Source organism: Neolamprologus brichardi, chromosome 23 (genome assembly GCF_056152115.1).
Source record: "Neolamprologus brichardi isolate AB-2024 chromosome 23, ASM5615211v1, whole genome shotgun sequence".
Taxonomy (NCBI): Eukaryota; Metazoa; Chordata; class Actinopteri; order Cichliformes; family Cichlidae; genus Neolamprologus; species Neolamprologus brichardi.
The window spans coordinates 14,862,732-14,880,351 of NC_142125.1; the positions used below are offsets into that span (position 1 = coordinate 14,862,732).

Below are 17,620 nucleotides of genomic sequence, written 5' to 3' on the forward strand. Positions count from 1 at the left end.
AAAATGTCCTCCTGCTTTGACATATGTCAGAGCTCTCTTAGCCTCCTCACTGGAGCGTGTCGCAGTGATGAAGGTATTATAACCTCAACGAGGAGAGTATGTCACACGTAAGAGGCCTGCTTAGTGCACAAGGCATTAACTGCTTATCAGCAAGTGATGAAAGGCTTTCACAATTAGCTTTCAATGACTTTACCTCTCAAATACTTTCCATTTTTAAACCGATAGTTAGTTACATGCACCCTGTAATCACAGTGTTGACTCTCTCTCTGTCTTCAAACAAGATGCAGCATTTCTGAAAACTGTGATGGCCACCAGGCAGTGTACTGTTCTATTTAAAGTTATTAGATTAGAGAAGGGCTTTTGTGATTAATATTGTAATATTCTGACCTTCTACAATAAAACCAGTGTAGCTCTTAATCAGTTAATCAAAATCAGACCGTTGTTCACACAGCAGCTGTTTCCTCCAGATGTCATGGAGACAGAAGCATGTACATTTAACAGATATTTTAATGCAGGGAACTAGTCAGCTACAAGTTAATTGATGCAGGTATTCATCACGCAGCAATTCATAAAGGTTCTGTAAGTGTAAGGATTCCCTTTTTTTCCCGTTTAAACCTTTATAAAAATACTTCTTATAGGATTTATGTCAATATTCGGATAAATAAATGAACAAAGATGTCACTTGGGATTGTGTATTCTTTTACTATTTGTGTACTTGGAAAGCAATTTTGAAATGAGCGCCCTATAATGTAACATTTCAGACTGAAACGCATGCACAACATTTAGGTGGTTTGGTTGAACAAGATGATTGTGTAGTCAAATAAACTCTCTGTATATTTGACTGTAACTGCTGTGCCGCTTCAGTTCATTTATCTGTCTATAAACCATAGATGGTATGTAGAAGATGGATGTAGCCACCATGACGTCATCTGTTTTCGGGATTCCACACATTGAAACCTCAGTCTTGGTTTTTTTCTTTGTTGGATTGGCCCTGGAGGTTGTTGTTTTATCCAAACCAACTCACGCTCTCGTCTCTTACTTTCACCTTACTTGTTGGCTTTCTTGTTGCTCCCAATATTAGCATCTTAGAACATTGCGTGTTGAAATTTTATTACTTCTGCTTTCTCATCAAAGATTCCTTTAATTTTCCAAATTATTTCCACCGAACATCTGCTGTAAACTCCTTTAGCGGGAGCAGAAATTGCAGCCTCGTTGTTGTTGTTTTTCCCATCCTTGTGGCAGGATTAACATCTCATCTGCCGCGTCTCCCCCTGACCCGCAGAGCAACACACAGACCCTGTGTGACAGTAGCCAGGTTACTTGTTAGTGTCACCCTGTGTCTGATCTCAGTGACATTTTGGGACTTGTCATATTGCCGCAGTGGGTTATTTATAGACACGTGCTTCGTTGTGCAGTTCTACATGATGTACAGCTCAACTGACAATTGCATAAACCAACTCCAGGACTGTGTGTGTGCTTTGATTTGATATTGAACATGTATAACTACTGTAAATGATGACTAAATAACAGTTACACATTTAAAGTGAATCCAAGTTAATTTGTGCTTTTGAATAAATGGTACCTTCAGTATGAATGTTTGTCCCCAAAAACACTATATGTGAAATTAATTAAAAGAAAAACATGAATGAATGAAATCACTCATAAACACAGTGAAAAAGCATTACACCAATCTCGGCATGTGAGTGCTACCAGAGAGAAGTGTCACTTGAGATAGATGCTGTGCAAAAACCTTTTATGTTGTATTTAATTGTTCCATTTGTTTCAGTTAAGAATATTATTTATATGTTAATGCTTATATACCAACTCTTCCGAGTATTGCTCAGGCTTGAAGAACGTGTATGATGAATTACTACTGTGGAAAGAAAATAATAAACAGTGGAAAGTACTAAAAATATTTGAGGATATCTGTTCCTTACTTAAACCACCAAGTCCTGCCTCCTCTCTGTTGTTGGGACAAACTGCTCAGACACAAAGTTCTCTGACTAAAGGACTGGCCATCTAACTGGTCTCACTGGAATGTGGTAATGAATGCAAGTAGAGCAGTGGGTTGGGTATACCCCACCCACCACTGCTTCACATTTTGTCCTAAATGATGTGGAAACTAGTGTCAGAGGGCTAGCATTTATTAATTACACCGTGGGAGCTGGCAGCTCTTTGTTTGGCCTCATCTGGAAGAAATGGTAAACATGAATCCACGATTGGCTAATTTTTGAAAAATAATATTTTCTTTGCTTTTTCTTTCCAGATTTATGCTGCCAACTCAGACAGAAACACCAAGTACATGCTCCCTGAGAACATTTCGCACACAGGTCTGTGTCCTTGTTTTCATGCTGCCTCCCATCTTTAAAACAACTATTGCCACCAGCCATTTCTGTAATTGCAAGGTGGCTCAGGTTGCAAACATTGTTTCACCAGCCTATTCATTATTAATTAGGCACAGCCTGTTTGAGTATTTCATATCTTCAGACTTAAAGAGCATCTGTGAGGTGCTGCCCTCTTGTGTTTAGAACGAGTCTACACTATATCTTCTTATATTCTTAAATCATAGTGGATTGCTCTTTAGGATTATGACTTGGGTCCTACATTTACAAAAAGGCATCACAGGTGTAATTTGTAAGATACAAATACGTGCTACTGATTGCATTACTGGTAATGTATGCTTCAAACACAGTGAAACATAACATTTATAATTTGTTTCACTTAACTGTATGCAATTGGATCTTACTCACCCCTGCCCCTGTTTTCAAGCATCCCACTTTATACTTGATAACCCATTTAATATGAATTTACTGTGAGGGCCTTAAATGACCTATTTTCTGAGTGGTTCTTCATTTAATATTAGAGGGGAAAAAATGTGAAACATTACTAGATTCAGGCCAGAAAGAAGAAAGGAAGAAAAGCCTGTACACGTTTTGGCTCCAAATGATATCAGTACTTTAAACATTTCTACAAAATCATGATTTAGAGCCAAATAATCTCCTCTAACTAGAAATAGAAGCTGTTTTGATAGCATTAATGAATGAATTTCTCTAAATAATTACCTATGATTAGGTGCATTGGATACTTACTTGAACGAATGTTTGTTATTTTCTTGGTCAGGAAAATATGCACCTAAATATAATAAAAATATCTTGGCTAATAACTTAGTTAAAAGTATATTACACATAATAAAAGTCTCAGGTTTGCCAATTGATACACATGTACTAATAAGGAAACAATCTGTTCTTTGTTCCTTGTATCTGTTTTAATTAAGAGATCTGCTGCTAACACAATATCAATCTAAGAAATGAAAGAAAAAAAGCTAGTTTCAGATTAGTTTCTCTGTGGATACCTTCTTACAGATAGTTGTATGACTCGTTTCTACAAATTTCCCCCACATGGTGGCAGTATTTTACAGTCTATAGGTTTGTCCTTTTGCTAGGCGTGAGATAACCCTTTCATCACTACAGCATAATGAAGGCCAGTTAAATTAATAACTGATGTAGAAACCGCTTTGTTTCTCCTTTTATGTTACGCTTATGCCATTGAAACACTGAGAAGCTGAAATGTCCCACACTGGGACCTCCATAAGCATGCACATCTGCTCATTTTTTGCAGCTGTGTTGGGACTTTTGTGTGTGAATACTCATGTGTTGTGCAGAGTGACCCTGTTAAGAACTTTGCATTTGTTAATAACGTGTAGGTCTTTTACATGTTTGTGTGGGGGCACAACACAAACCTTTTGTCTTTATAGGAACCTGTGGGTGTATAGTGAAATTTATGGTGTGTGTAATGTAAATTACCATGCAATCTGTGGGGGCAGCCCCTCAGGAAATAAAAGCTTTAAATCAGTTGTAGGTCCAAAGTAAGTACTTTGAAAAATATGCATTCACCTGAATTTAAATCAAACAGCAAGTGAAAAAAGGTGACCCAGTCTACATGCAGGTGTTAAACAAAGGCTCTTTTTGCCTGTGTGCAGGTGTGTTATTAATTGGCTGCAGGGCCTCTGTCTATAGTCTTTCCACTGTGCTAACAGAAACCTTGTGGGGCAATGTCTTGCATTTGGTGGGACTATCTGTGTTCCTCATTAACTGCTTCAATTTCTAACACCTTTTTTTCTTACTGAGCAGGTTTAATGTGAGATCTTAACTGAACACAGCAGTTTACTGTGCAAGCGTCAGGATGCATGAAAATTGGGGCTTGGCGTTTTTTGATTGACAGTGTGTGTGTTTTTATGTGTGTAGGAGGTTTTTTCACATTTACTTAATTATTTCTGCACCCACGGGAGATCCCAGGCCTCTTCAGTCATGTCCTCCATCCTGTTTCGTAAGCGCCTGCTCATATATGGGCATCTTCCTTCCTTCTCCTCTGTTGCACTGTGTCTACTTCCTGAACAACAACCCCACCCCTCCCTTCGAATTTCCCTCTCACCCCACAATCACTTACTGTACACGCAAACATGCACGCACACTCCTACTCATGCCGGTTAGCAATGGGCTGAGGCAGGAGTGGCCGGCCCCTCTGCAGGAAGTAGTTTGCTCACCAGTTCTCATGCCGGGTAGCACTTATTTTGTACTTTGCTTTGCAAAGTTTTTTTTCCTCTCATGTCACACATTCCATGCTTCAAGTTGTTTCTTGGAAAACGTATTTGAAGTATTTTTCATCTGGACTTTCTTTTGCACTGGTCCCGTGTTCCCAGAAACGGCAGTGTACACAGTATTTCCTGTAAAAATAAATCATATTCTAACAGAGATTTAAGTTCTAGTGTTATTTATGTACCTCTAACATGGACTGGCGTTCACTGGGTGGCCTTTGATTGCCCCGAAGGCTTGCAGATGCCACTTGAGATTAGCTCTCCTATCTGCAGAACTATAATGTAGACACATGTTGGCTTTGAAGTAGGACAAACAGATTCATCAATTTTTGCTAGTCAAAGAACATAAAGTCTCAGAAGTGTGCAGCTGGGGCTACTTCAGCTACTGATTCTACTTGCTCCTTGTTTACCTGTAAAACCCTTTTCAGTGGGAACCATATGCCTTAGACTAATACTATAAATCTACTATGTAGTTTATTGTTAGCACAGGAACCTTCTCCATGGCATGCTTTGTGAGAATAAAACAGAACATCCAGTCTACCCATCATTATGTAGACATAAAGCCACAAATGAATTATTGCTACAGTTTCAGATGTGTAATTACAATGCCGCCCTCTTGTTGCTCCCGATGAAATATCAGCTTAGTCAACAACTAGGTCACTGCATATCCAGTTTCCATCAATAGAATTTTCATACAACTGCCAGCTTCTCTGTCTGTGAAGGTAATTGCAAGTATTACTTGTATGCATTCCTTATAATCTCCAGGGATGGCAAGGTACTTTCTAAGTTTAGATTGAAATATCTCAGCAATTATTGAGTGGACTGGCTGACATGAAGCTTTGCGCACGCATGCATGGTTCAAGAACTGAATACATTATCCAGTCTGCAACAACCGATAGTTGTTTTGTAAAGATGAACTGAAAGATGATCCACTGCCATTTCTTTATAGAAAAATAATTGTAAATAATGGTTAACATGGTAAACATGATCCGTTTCAACATTAGAACATTAGCATTATGTGGGTAGGTTAGCAAGATTTTTGTAATTACCCCAGTTGCGGACTGTGTACATCCTCATGGAGGTACTAACACAGCAATAGGCAGTTAAGCTGTGTCCACACAGGAAGCGTTCAGTTGTCCCTGTACTGCATATCTGATGATGTAGTAATGATCTCCATTAATCAATGCATGCAGCTGTCTACACAGGCTCCATGCATTGTTTAGCTCCATTTCTATCCTTGGTACACATAAATGCAACTAAAGGCATATTTTTATCCTGCAAACCTGTGTTCCTGTTTTTTTTGTTTTTTGTTTTTTGAGCATGCAACTATAGTACCTGTCCACTCCAGCTATAATTCACACAAAGCATGGGTGACTTTCCCATGTAGAGACAAAGCAGCAGCTGCTTGTTTTCATACGTATCTGTCATTGTACATGCTATTGTATAGAAGGTATTAGAAAGTGCTTCTGCATAGCAACAAATGTGCCCTGTTTAAAAAAAACCCAACCCTCTAATCATGGTTTCAGGGCCCTGACAATAAACAGTACACACAGGCTGCTTTATCTGTTCGTGTGCTGTGGTGTCCACTTTGAGACGCTCCTGTGCCACATGTCTGCCAGACGAGAATTCCAGCCACCCTGATCTTTGCTGCGGAAGCCGTTCAGGGAGTGTTGGCGTCCAGTTAACAAACATAAGGGTTTGGCAGTTAAGAGAGGGAGGCCAAGCAGCCGTCGGGATGTCATCCTGCCCAGAAACTCTGCCTAGCCACTGGTTACATGCCTGGGATTCTTTTGTACAAGCTGCTCTTTCCTGCTTTGATTTTTTTTTTTCCTAAAACATTTTCCTCCACCAGACAGTGGCACAGCGAAATATTTTCCAGTCCAGAAATAAGTTGCTTTTAATTGCATTGCCTTACAAGTATACACTCGGTGGTCTGTGCTGCTGTAAAAATGTGCCTTTGATTGACATTCATTAGAGATGAAACAGGGTGGTATGCAGCTCAGCACTGCAGCCACGTTCCATTGCTGTTGCACTGTTCTCAAAACAAACCGCTCCAACTGGTGCGCACATACTTTCCCTGTGAGATCCTGGTCGGTGCTTTGAATGAATGCAGCATTATAATACTCCAAAATGCATGACTGAAAAAGGCTCAGCCACCATCTGATCTCTCTGCACTGGACTGGGTTTGACTATCATATCGTGTAGGTCATCTAGACAGACTGAGGTAATCTTTTGGGAAGTTAAATTGCTTATTTTGGATAATAAGCAGGTCGCTATTGCATGAAACTACAGATTTCTGCACTTTTGAAATCGCAGACCTGTCTAGATCTTTGTAACCCAATGACAGCATAAATGCTCTTACTGATGTAAATGCTTAATTGCCAAGAGATTATATATTCAAAAGCGCTCTGTTTAGCTTTCATTGTTAAAATCGAAGCAGCTGTGATTCACTTCTCAACAGTGACACAGCAGGTCAGAACATGTGGCAGACAAACTGACATTGAAGCTTTGAAGTTGCTGAAGATGCTGAGAGTGAAATGCAAGTCAGTAATGAAATTATTCAAATTTGGTGTTCAAAAGTTGCTTTAACCTTACTAAATGTATGAAGAGTGAAAAAAGAAAGAACGAAGTGATAAAGTAATTAATTTTTAAATGCAAAAGGTCAGCCTCACTTTATAATATTCTGCAAAAATGATTTTCTGTCCGTTGCGCATTGTTTAGGAACTAGAGGGGAAAATGTGAACTGCAGCTTGACTGGTTGGTGGAGGCAGTAAATCCTGTTTATTTGGTATTTTAACTGTCATGACTGGAAATGAGCAGTATCACTGACTGATCTATTGCTCAGCATGCTTCTGACATGAGCCAAACATGGTATGCATGACTACAACACAAAACCTACACTACATTGTAAAACCTTGTTAAAGCTGCAGTGCATGGAAATCTGAAAAAGTCTTATAATCCCTCCCTTCAATGCTTTCTCTTTGGAAAGACGTACTACAGACTTCATTGTTTCTGTCTTGGAGATGAAGGCAGGAGGGGTTGCAGAATTCTTCTTATATCTTACAGAACTGGAATGACAATATTCTTAATGATTATTATGAGATTACTGCACAATGACGCCATGTTTAATGGTAGAACCAGTTAATGTGAAAGTGAGAACTGATTTGCCTTGTAGACTCCGAAGGTCTCTCTGTCCTTTGCCCAGTCAAAGATATGTGCCCTAACTAGTAAAGACATGCTTTTATTTTCATTTTAGCTGTAACTATGTTATTAATGTAGCTGGTAAACATCTGGTGTCTATAACAAAACAACTTTTGTAAGTTGATAAAAAAAAAGAGGCTGAAAGAGTAACTCGCATACAAACTTAAAAAGGTATAAATATATGATTATTATTTTTAATTTCTTTTTCAGGAAATCTGTTGAACAAGTGTAATCGCTTAACTGCGCTTTATAATTGCACCTGTAAAATACATTTAAAATATTTATGATTGAAAGTGTGAATGTTTAAGGTGACACATTATAAATGGACAAGTTAAAGACAAATGCTTAACTAAATAAACAAATGTACTTTCAAATGTTTTGTTCTTCTTCTTCTTATTTTGGTTCACTCAAAATGTCCACTGAGATTGCAGTTGCATTCAGACCAGTTAAACTTGAATTTCCTTGAAAACTAAATCCTCAGCGATGTGCTGTATAGGTTTTTGTCATCCTGAAACTTTCCCAAATGTACTTTGCCTCCTTGTACAGAGATGGGCGAGGTGGATGTTTCGAATTCTTTCTCAGTTAATAATACCTGTTTCATTGCTCTCAACTCAGTGTATGCAAACTGTCTGGTAATAACGTGTTAGTCCAAAGGGCAGATTAGTAATGGGTTAGGACTGCAGGTTTACAATCAGGTGTCACGAGACATAAGCTGCAAGCACTTGTGTCGTGTCCCTATTAGGACACTTTTGCACGGTGTCCACCCTGGCTGTTCTTACGTCTGCAGCCTTGTCTTCTGCCTCTCCCACGGCTGTTCATTGTGTGCAGTTTAGTGCTCACTCAGCTCTGGGGTGCTCTAGAGTTCACCGGAGGGAGAAGAAGAGGGAGGTGGGAGAGTTGTTAGCGTGAGGTCAGAAGGCTGTGTTTTTCTTTCCCATCCCTAGCCTCTTTTTATGCCTCTCTGTCTTTTGTTCGTCATGATAAGCAGTCAGGTGGCAGCAGAAGTAGTCTCCCTGTCAGCCACTATCACTTAACACCACCTTCTCTCACTAGTGGGCATGTTTGATTACATCATGCGATTATATCAACTTCTCTACAAAAACCACAGGAAGCTCTCATTTGACTAAAAACCAGACTCTCATTTTATTTTTGCAGACAGTATTATATTTGCAGGTGGCAATCTGCCATGCAACGTGGTATGCCATACCAGAATTAATTTTTTGGTTGCCTCAAAATCTAGCATGCATCCAATGCATGTTAGAGTCACTATGATTATTGACAACACATTTTTTCCGGTTTATGAAAAACCAGAACATCAGCTTAGCGTAATAAAGAGAAGAGTTTTTCGAACTTCAAGTATTTGTTTTAGATTTCAAAAACACCCATAAAAGATGTAAGCTGCTAAACTTGTTTGTGTTTGATATTGGTATGGAGATCCAGTTACTGTATGTGTAAATATGTGTTAAACTTAGCAGGTCTTCAGGTCCAGCTTTCGAAGCTCAGCTTGCTCTGTAAGTCATGCCATGTAGTCAAACAATGTAATGCAATAAATATGTGCAGTCTAACTGTCTAATAAGCGCATAAACTTGTTAATAAAAACTATATATATATTTTTAAATGGCTCATTAAACAACCCACACTTGCATAGTTAAATTAAAACATTTAATCAATTTGTGTTTACATTGCTCCCATCACTCAAATGTGACCTGTGAGTGCATCAGGTTTTGTTCCATTGGCCATTTTTAAAGTAGAGCATATACCCTGCATGGAGTCAGATACATGAACTACAGATTCTGTGTTTCTGACTCAGATCTGTCTTGCTTGAGTCTGATTCCGTCACAGACATGACATGTATTTCGGGAAGGGAAGTGCTGTTTCTCAGATGCTTATGAAACATTCTGTGTTGCATCTTGTGCAATTGCATTCTTTGAATCGGCTGAGAAATTGCTACTTTAAGAGCATAGACTTACTGACGGTTTCTCATTGCGATCCACCTGATTCGGTTCATGATGCCCACTTTGAAAACACCTCATGATGTGAAGTCTAGAACAAAGTAACCAATAGATGATGCTACTGTACATGAGGCTATGTTCTTGTACAGTTCTTGCTTAAAAAATTCACACAGTACTTGAAGTATGTTGAAAGAACATTTACTGACAATCTGGATAAGTACTTCAGACACATAGATTTAGCTTGATTTAGTTTTATGTAGGAGGTGTGATAGTGGAGTCATCAAAAGAAGCGGGGTGGCACTGCGCCTGCACATGTATAGGGCTCAGACTTTAGTGCTACACCACTGATAACACCAAAACTTTGAGTCTGCAAAGTCTATGTGCTGAAATCAAGCACATTTAGAGTCCTTGACTGATTTTAGTTGTAGATCAGTTATCATCCCTGCTTTTTTAAATTGCAGGATGGAGTTCTTAACACGAAGATAAACTGGGTCTCATTGAAATGTCCTGCCAAACCTCAGGAGGAAGGGGTGGTTCACCAAACTCAGGTCATTTTGACCTTGGTAGCAATTGTGAGCACAGTAGCTGATCAAATGAATGAATGTGTTTGCTGATGTCAGTTACAGAATAATCATCTTTTCATTTTTTTTTTTAAAGCGAAAGTGACTAAAATTTAAAAGCAACAAATCATTAAAGAAATAACATAAAAAAATGAGTAGAAGCTTGCACCCTGGAGGTGCTCCAAAATATAAATAAAAAATATATGTTGGGTGTTCCGTTAACTTTTCTAGATTAGATTTTTACCATCATTAAACTCAGAATTAGACTCAGGATGCTCATAATTTCCTTAATTTCCTACACGTTCTTACCCTTTTAATCGCATGCTTTCTTTGGAGAACATGTGCACTGAGCATTGATAAAATGTATGCAAATGAGTTGCCACAAAATGTGGTTTCTTATTTTGCACTTTTTTTAAATGGTTGAGTGAAGTGTGAAGTGCTGCCTGTTATTAAATGTTCTCAAAAATTTATTTTATAATAGAATATATAAAATGTTTAAACCTGCCACCCATTAGTAAAGTTATAGGGAGTTAGCCTTCCTCTCTGGCAGAACCAGTAAAGTGCTGAGTGTGGGGAAGTGGGGAAAAGGTGAGAGCACTGTGTGTTGGTAACCTTGGAGGAATGGCATGGAAGTGTCAGCTGAATGTGTAATGGTGATACAAGGGAGGACGACCTGCTGACGTTTATCCTTGAGCAACAGAGCATGTAAAAAAAAAAAAAACAAGTTGTAGATTACTTGGTTTGTCATGTTATTCAACTGTTCATTCACACCCCTGTCTGTGTTCAGTATTGCTGTTTTTGAAGCTAAATGTGAATCGTCTTGTGATGCTGCAGTTTAATGTGGAATGAGAGGAATTTTCTTCTCCCTGTTTATTTTCCCACAAAGTAGGGAGTAAAACGGGTTGGTCTTCTTGCAGAGAAAGAACCCTTTGGAGCTAAATGCATCCATTTCTGTTCATGAATAACAGGGTGGTGCAGTTGGTTAGAAGTGTAAATGCTGGATTATTTAAACAATGAGAGCTGTGACTTGTACGTTGGGTGCCATGTGAGAGCTAAAGGTGGTGCGAGACTGAGGGGTTGTGGGTTTACTGAATTCCTATCTGGTGAGCGGCGCATTGGTTTCTGTCTAGACAAAGCTCAGTTGTCGGGGAGACCCATGCAGATCCAGGACTGCCCCAGGCTCCAGGAAGTATTGGTGGGAGAGAGTAGGCTGTTATTTTTTTTCCTCCATCCTGCTCACTTTTCTTTCCTTTGGGGATTTCAGCAAATGCAGCCTATTGCTGAGAGTGGGGTTTTTTTGTTTTGTTGGTGGTGGTGGGAGTTTTTCTCCCATGATCGGGTGGAGACAGCTTGGTGCATGTGTGCAGTGATATCAGTGGCATAAAAATCCCACTGCTTTCATGTCTCACACTCACCAGGAAATAACATCCTGAATACTCACATTTACAGATGCATACACACTCAGCCACTTTGTGTAGGGCCCATCACAGTTGGATCACAGTTAGAACTTTTTTACAAGTAAAACGGGTCTTTAGCTTTCTGATTATGGACGTCCTTTGTGTGGCTCAATTGTCTCTGAGTGGCTGTTTGCAGCAAGATAAGTCAAAGACGGGGAGCATGACTGTCAGTGAGCAGACAGAACTAACTAAGGGTTCATTAACTCTTACACTCAGCCATGCCTTGAGGGCTCTTTCCTGGAGCCAAGACAGATTCTTGTCTGGAGGATTTAGGGTTGACAGCAGACTTATTAACCATTTCCAAAATCTAAGTGACGATAATAAAGTCTGGATAAACACAGAAATATCCCTGCAGACGCCCCGTCCCCTTCAATCTGGATGTCTGGCTTGTCTGGAGTAGGGCGCTAGTAACGTGGTGTCAGGGAGGATTGGGTGATTATATTAAAATGTTAAACTTTTCACTACTGTCAAACAAAGATACTGAATACATTTCTTGGCACTACTTGGGATCAGTAGATAGTTGCCTTATAACTTTAAACTGAACAAATAGGTGGTAAAAAATGTGAGTGCACACTCTATAACATGTCTTTGTGATGACTCAGTTTGTCACTAATTTTGAAGTGGAGACTCGTGTGCTATTTCAGGAAAGTTTATCATTTCAGATGCTAACAAGACTCAAATGATCATTTAGTTCACATATGGCAAGCATAACCCCCGTGAGAGCTTGTGCATTATTGTCTTCAAATAAATTTACTGTATGCTGCTTGAAGCATACGTTGGCTATAAACTACATTTCCCACAATGCATTTTGATTGTTTGAACGTCGGTTCAAACAATCGGGGGCAAGTGGGAGAACATCTAGCTTAATGTGATGTACCGCCAGATCTGTTGTTTGAATATAGACGACAGAAACATCAGAATCTCAGCTAAAAGCTCATAAAACCATTTCAACAACCACCAAAAAGCTAAAACAGCAAACAATTTACAAACAGGTGCGGGAAGCCAACATCTCCCAGATTCCAAAACTGCAGATTTCGTCACTCTCCAACCAAAATTCACTGAACCAGCAGCAAAAGGGGACGACTACTTTACACCTTACGTTTGAAAAACATTGTAATAAATTCCCACTTACTTTGGTTGTCTTCCCTCACAGCTTTCACTCAGTGTACTTTGAGACCAGTTTCCCATCAAAAATCTCTATTTTCTGCCTTATTTGCTTGCTCATTACGCACCAGTTTATCATTGTGTACAGTGTTGTTGGCTTCCTTTTTTTTCCTCCAAAAAATTACATCTGACAAGAGAGCCTAATTTTTGCTATTCAGTACTAAAGAGATTTCAACTTTCTGACAGATTTTTTTCTTTGTCGCAGCAACTTTTTCTTTAAGATGTAGAAAACAGTCAAATATGTGGCTTCAGAAAGGGGAGTTTCACTTCTCCGGCCCGCTTAATATCAAAGTGGGCTGTATGTGGCTCGCAATGTAAAATGAGTTTGACATCCCTGATTTAGATGGACAACTTTTTTAAGTTAGTCATCAAACAACTGTTGATGGATTGCAGTCAAAGTGGGTGGACTGAAAACTCAACAAGTTTTTAAAAAAGTGTTGTTTCAAAGCTCTTTTTATTACACGTGTTCAAAGTGAGTTTTGCAACAGGTTTGCATGATAACCTCCACCCACATTAATTTCCATATTAATAGCAACAGCTGCTGGCTGGCATGTTGTCTTGCATCTGGCCGTCCAGATTTAGCTTCAGACATGGTGGGGTAGTTCCTCTTTTGTCCGTCTGTTGCTCTTCTGTATTTGTCAAATAAAGGCAATATCTCCCAAAGCCAAATCTAATTTCTTTGGAAAATAATCAAAGCAGAGGGAGGAGGAAACTGAATACAGCATGATAAAGTGTAGTAGAAGAGAGCAGCACCTGGTTTGGGGCTTTTTAGCTGCTTGTCTTTCACTAAATTCCAAGTACATAAAAGACAAGTTGCCAGAACTTCAAAGAGCATTCTAATCTATAGATGTCATTCACTGTACCTCTCCACAGGGTGTGTATGAAAAAGACCAAGATGAACTTATTTCTCAGGGAATCAGAAGCACATTAGTCAAAGCTTTGAACTTTTAAACGGCTGCGCCTGTCTGCAGGCTGTGTGACCGAACATGCACACGCTCCCAAAAGAAACCTGTTTTTCCGCACATGGGGCCCAGGTGGGAAGAAAGGACAGGCAGACGGAAACTGGAGTGAAAATCTGTTGTCCTAAATCTGACCTCACCCTTGGTAAAAAAAAAAAATGGATGTAAAGCGAAGTGAGAAGCTCAGAGAGAAACTTGCAGCCTGTGACTCAGCGGCTCGGAACCCCGATCTCCTTTTTAATCTGCAGCGCAAACACCGACACCTTCTGTGATTCTTTTCATGTCTGCTGACTTCACACAGTTAGGTGTTCAAAGCTTTTTGGACAGCACCGCCGACGCCTTTAAAGTCTGTCACCATCAAAGCTTGTAATCGATGATGCTCATGCACACATTGAAATGTTATAGCATTAGTCATACAGTTTGCCTCCTCCAACACTCAGAAGAGACGCTGTGTGTTTGTCTCTCTTTGGGAGGCCTCTGTCTCTTTCCTCTGCACGCCTGACTGGGCAGTCTGGTTCCCTGATAACATCAGGCTGTCTGAGATTAGTGCTCATGAGGGCGCAGTTAAACTTGTAAAAGCTCACAACTCCTGTCCCAGTTGCCTCTGTTGTGAACAATGCAAAAATAGCTGTTGTGAGTGTGGCACAATACTGATAGCCTGTCCGCATTGTCACTGTGCCTCTCAAATGAGCCTAAGCCTCAGAGCTTATTGTAGAGGCTGCCACAGATCCTGGCCCAGGAGCAGACTGTGGAGCCTGCCGGGGTTGTTGCAGTGTGAGGGACAGATAACAGAGGTGCTCTGTGTCCCACGGAGCAACACTTTTGTAACTGCAGCTGATAACTAATCATACAGGACATGGTTAGTAGCCTGCCTTTAGATGGGCAAGACAATGAATAACACCTCTGTATGCAATAGATAGGAGTTAATGAAGCGTTTGTTCTTTATTGAAGCAATTAAGTATTCTAAATAGTGATATATATTGCAGCAGAGTATTGAAAATACATAGTCCATCCAAAGCTGTAGTTGCTCCCCTTTGGCTTGTAACATTGCACAGAGATCTGCCTGACCAAACACTCTTAATGACTTACTGACATATTATCATATGTGTGCTGAATCCTTCAGATCATCAAAGAATTTGTAATGTTAGACATACACAGTCCAAGTAAATACAAAATGAAGATTTGAAATGAAAATTTGATTTATTAAAAGCCAAACAATATCCAAACCTGGTCCTTAGTAATTACCCCCTAAACTTAATAACTGGTAGTGCCACCCTTTGCACTCTATCGTGTTTGTGATAGCTGTGATAGCTTTCACATTGCTGTGGCCCACTCTTCTTCACTGATATATATTTTTTTCAATTTAGCCACTTTGGAGGGTTTTCTTAAATCATCTCAATATGATTTAAGTCCAGACTTTGACTTTTACATATTTTTTAAAGAAATATTCATTTAATTTGCTGGAGTATTTCAGAATCAGTTGTACTTGGTAAATGTATAGTGCGTTGCTAGTCCCTAAGGACCCCAAAGCGCTTTACACATTCAGTCATCCACCCATTCACACACTGGCAATGGCAAGCTACATTGTAGCCACAGCCGCCCTGGGGCGCACTGACAGAGGCGAGGCTGCTGAACACTGGCGCCACCAGGCCGTCTGACCACCACCAGTAGGCAACGGGTGAAGTGTCTTGCCCAAGGACACAACAACCTTCCGATTACAAGGCGAACTCCCAACTCTTGAGCCACGGTCGCCCAGCTTGAGGGCATGAGCTGTTTCTGTGTTAGTGTTAGTTTCATGCCAGATATAACAGGACGCAAACCTTCCAGAAATATCAACTTTTGTCTCATCAGTCCACAGAATCTATTCATCAAAATGTTTTTTTGTGTTGTTTTTGGTCAACAGTGGTTTTCACCTTGGACCTCACCGGTGGATTCCATTTTTGCCCACTCTTTTTTTTAATATTCTGAACACGGACCTTAACAGAGACAAGTGAGTTCTGCATGACCGTAGCTCTGGGTTCTTTCTTGCTCCTGGAGTAATTTTGGTAGGCTGGCCACTCCTGGGATGGTTCACCACTGATCCCAGTTTTTGCCATTTGTGGATAACGGCTTGCAATCTGGCTATTAGTCTTTCCAGACTAAAAAATATAAATAACTTTGTTTCTCATTTGTTCTTTAGATCGTGTATGATGTGTTGCTTTTATAGATCTTTTAGCTTACTTCATGTTATCAGACAGGTTCAGATTAAGTGATTTTTTGATTCAACAGTATTTGAAATAATTACACCTCGGTGTCTCTATTGAAATTGAGCTCAGCTTTCCAAACAATATGGTTAATTATTGTTAAATAATGAGTTAACTCTGAATTGAATCATCATGTAAAAAATGCATTTTGTTTTTATTCCGGTTATCTTTGTCTATTGTTGTTATTTGTTGATTATCTGTAAGTGTGATGAATATTAAAAAAAAGAAATCAGGAAGTGGGGAGTGCTTTTTCATGACACTGCTGACAGGCAATGCATCAGTTCTAACCCTAACCCTGTTATCAGGATGAATACCCTGGTGCGTGTCCTGCTTACACTTTGTTTGTTTTCTCCACTTGCTGATTTGCTTTATTTTTCAAGGTCCTATTCCTGTCGATTAGGGTTAGGAAAATACTTTTTTTCAAGTTAAAATATGCCCCCTCACAATAGTAACCTTGCTTGTAGGAGTTTTCCGTTACACCCACATATCACTAATGTCATCACCCAGTGCGTAAGGGTCCAGAAGCTAAAGGACACCGTGTTCCTAAATAAGCCATGTGAGCTTATTTAGTAAAACAGAACTAAAAGCCTGGGGATGAGAATGAGCTGAATTGATGCATAAACATCTAGAGCTGTAATTAGTCTGAAACATGCAAATCAAAGACCAGCAAGTGGGCTGTAAGCCAGCTAAATAACAGGCTTCAGTGTTCTATTGCAGTGCTTCTCAAAGCATGGAGGCATGGAGACATGCAGGTTGGGCACACATGCAGGTGGAAGTGCATCGCCTTGGGAACTCTTGCAGTTTGGTTTTCTGTTACTTTTTGTTCTCATTAGCTCTTTACTTTTACTTTTGTGGTTACTCTCATAACTCATGTTTAAAAAAAAAAAAAAAAGCTTAAAATTGCTCACTTCACAGTAACTCTGTTTGGAAATGAAAGCCACTTCAGTAACCCAACCTGCCATTACCCATTGCCACAGGGCAGGACACTTTGCACCTAAATGAGTCACGAATTTAATAAAATGCCACTAAATGGTGCCTGGGGAATGAGAACGAGGTGTATCGATATAACGCCGCAATAAATCTCTAGTTAGCCTATGGTTTGCTCGTCAAAAACCAGAAAACAGACCAAAATGTCAGGTAAGTAACAAGTTCACTTCTCAAACTGTGGGTCTTGGAGCCACTGTAGGTGAGGCAGGGAGATGCCAAGTGAGGCTTTGGAACTGGAACATGCCAAAAAAAAGAGAGCATGAGAAGCGCTGCAGTGGGGGAATTTAAGTCATTTGTAAAGCATCAAGAAAACGGTACCCATGCTTTTGAATGTTGCACTGAAAATTAATTTGTTCAGTTGTATGTTTGCGTGTGCCTATCTTTTTCCACCCTCTTGACCATTTCACTCTTGGAAAAAAAAAGAATTGTCTCAGAAAGGTTAAACACAGAACATAATTTTAAAAAATGAAGAATTTGCAGCACCAGCAACCAATTCTTGAACT

General features: G+C 39.7%; 1 protein-coding gene across 2 annotated transcripts in view; it reads left to right on the forward strand.

The window, feature by feature from the left end:
- Positions 1–17,620, forward strand: part of gng12b (guanine nucleotide binding protein (G protein), gamma 12b) — a 28,294-nt gene that overhangs the window by 2,130 nt on the left and 8,544 nt on the right. Inside the window, exon 2 of one of the 2 annotated variants that reach the window (XM_006790491.3) lies at positions 2,267–2,330. The exons of the other annotated variant lie outside the window; for it this stretch is intronic. The gene's annotated coding sequence lies outside the window, so the exon portion shown is untranslated. The remainder of the gene's footprint in view (positions 1–2,266; positions 2,331–17,620) is intronic. 2 annotated transcript variants of the gene reach the window in all.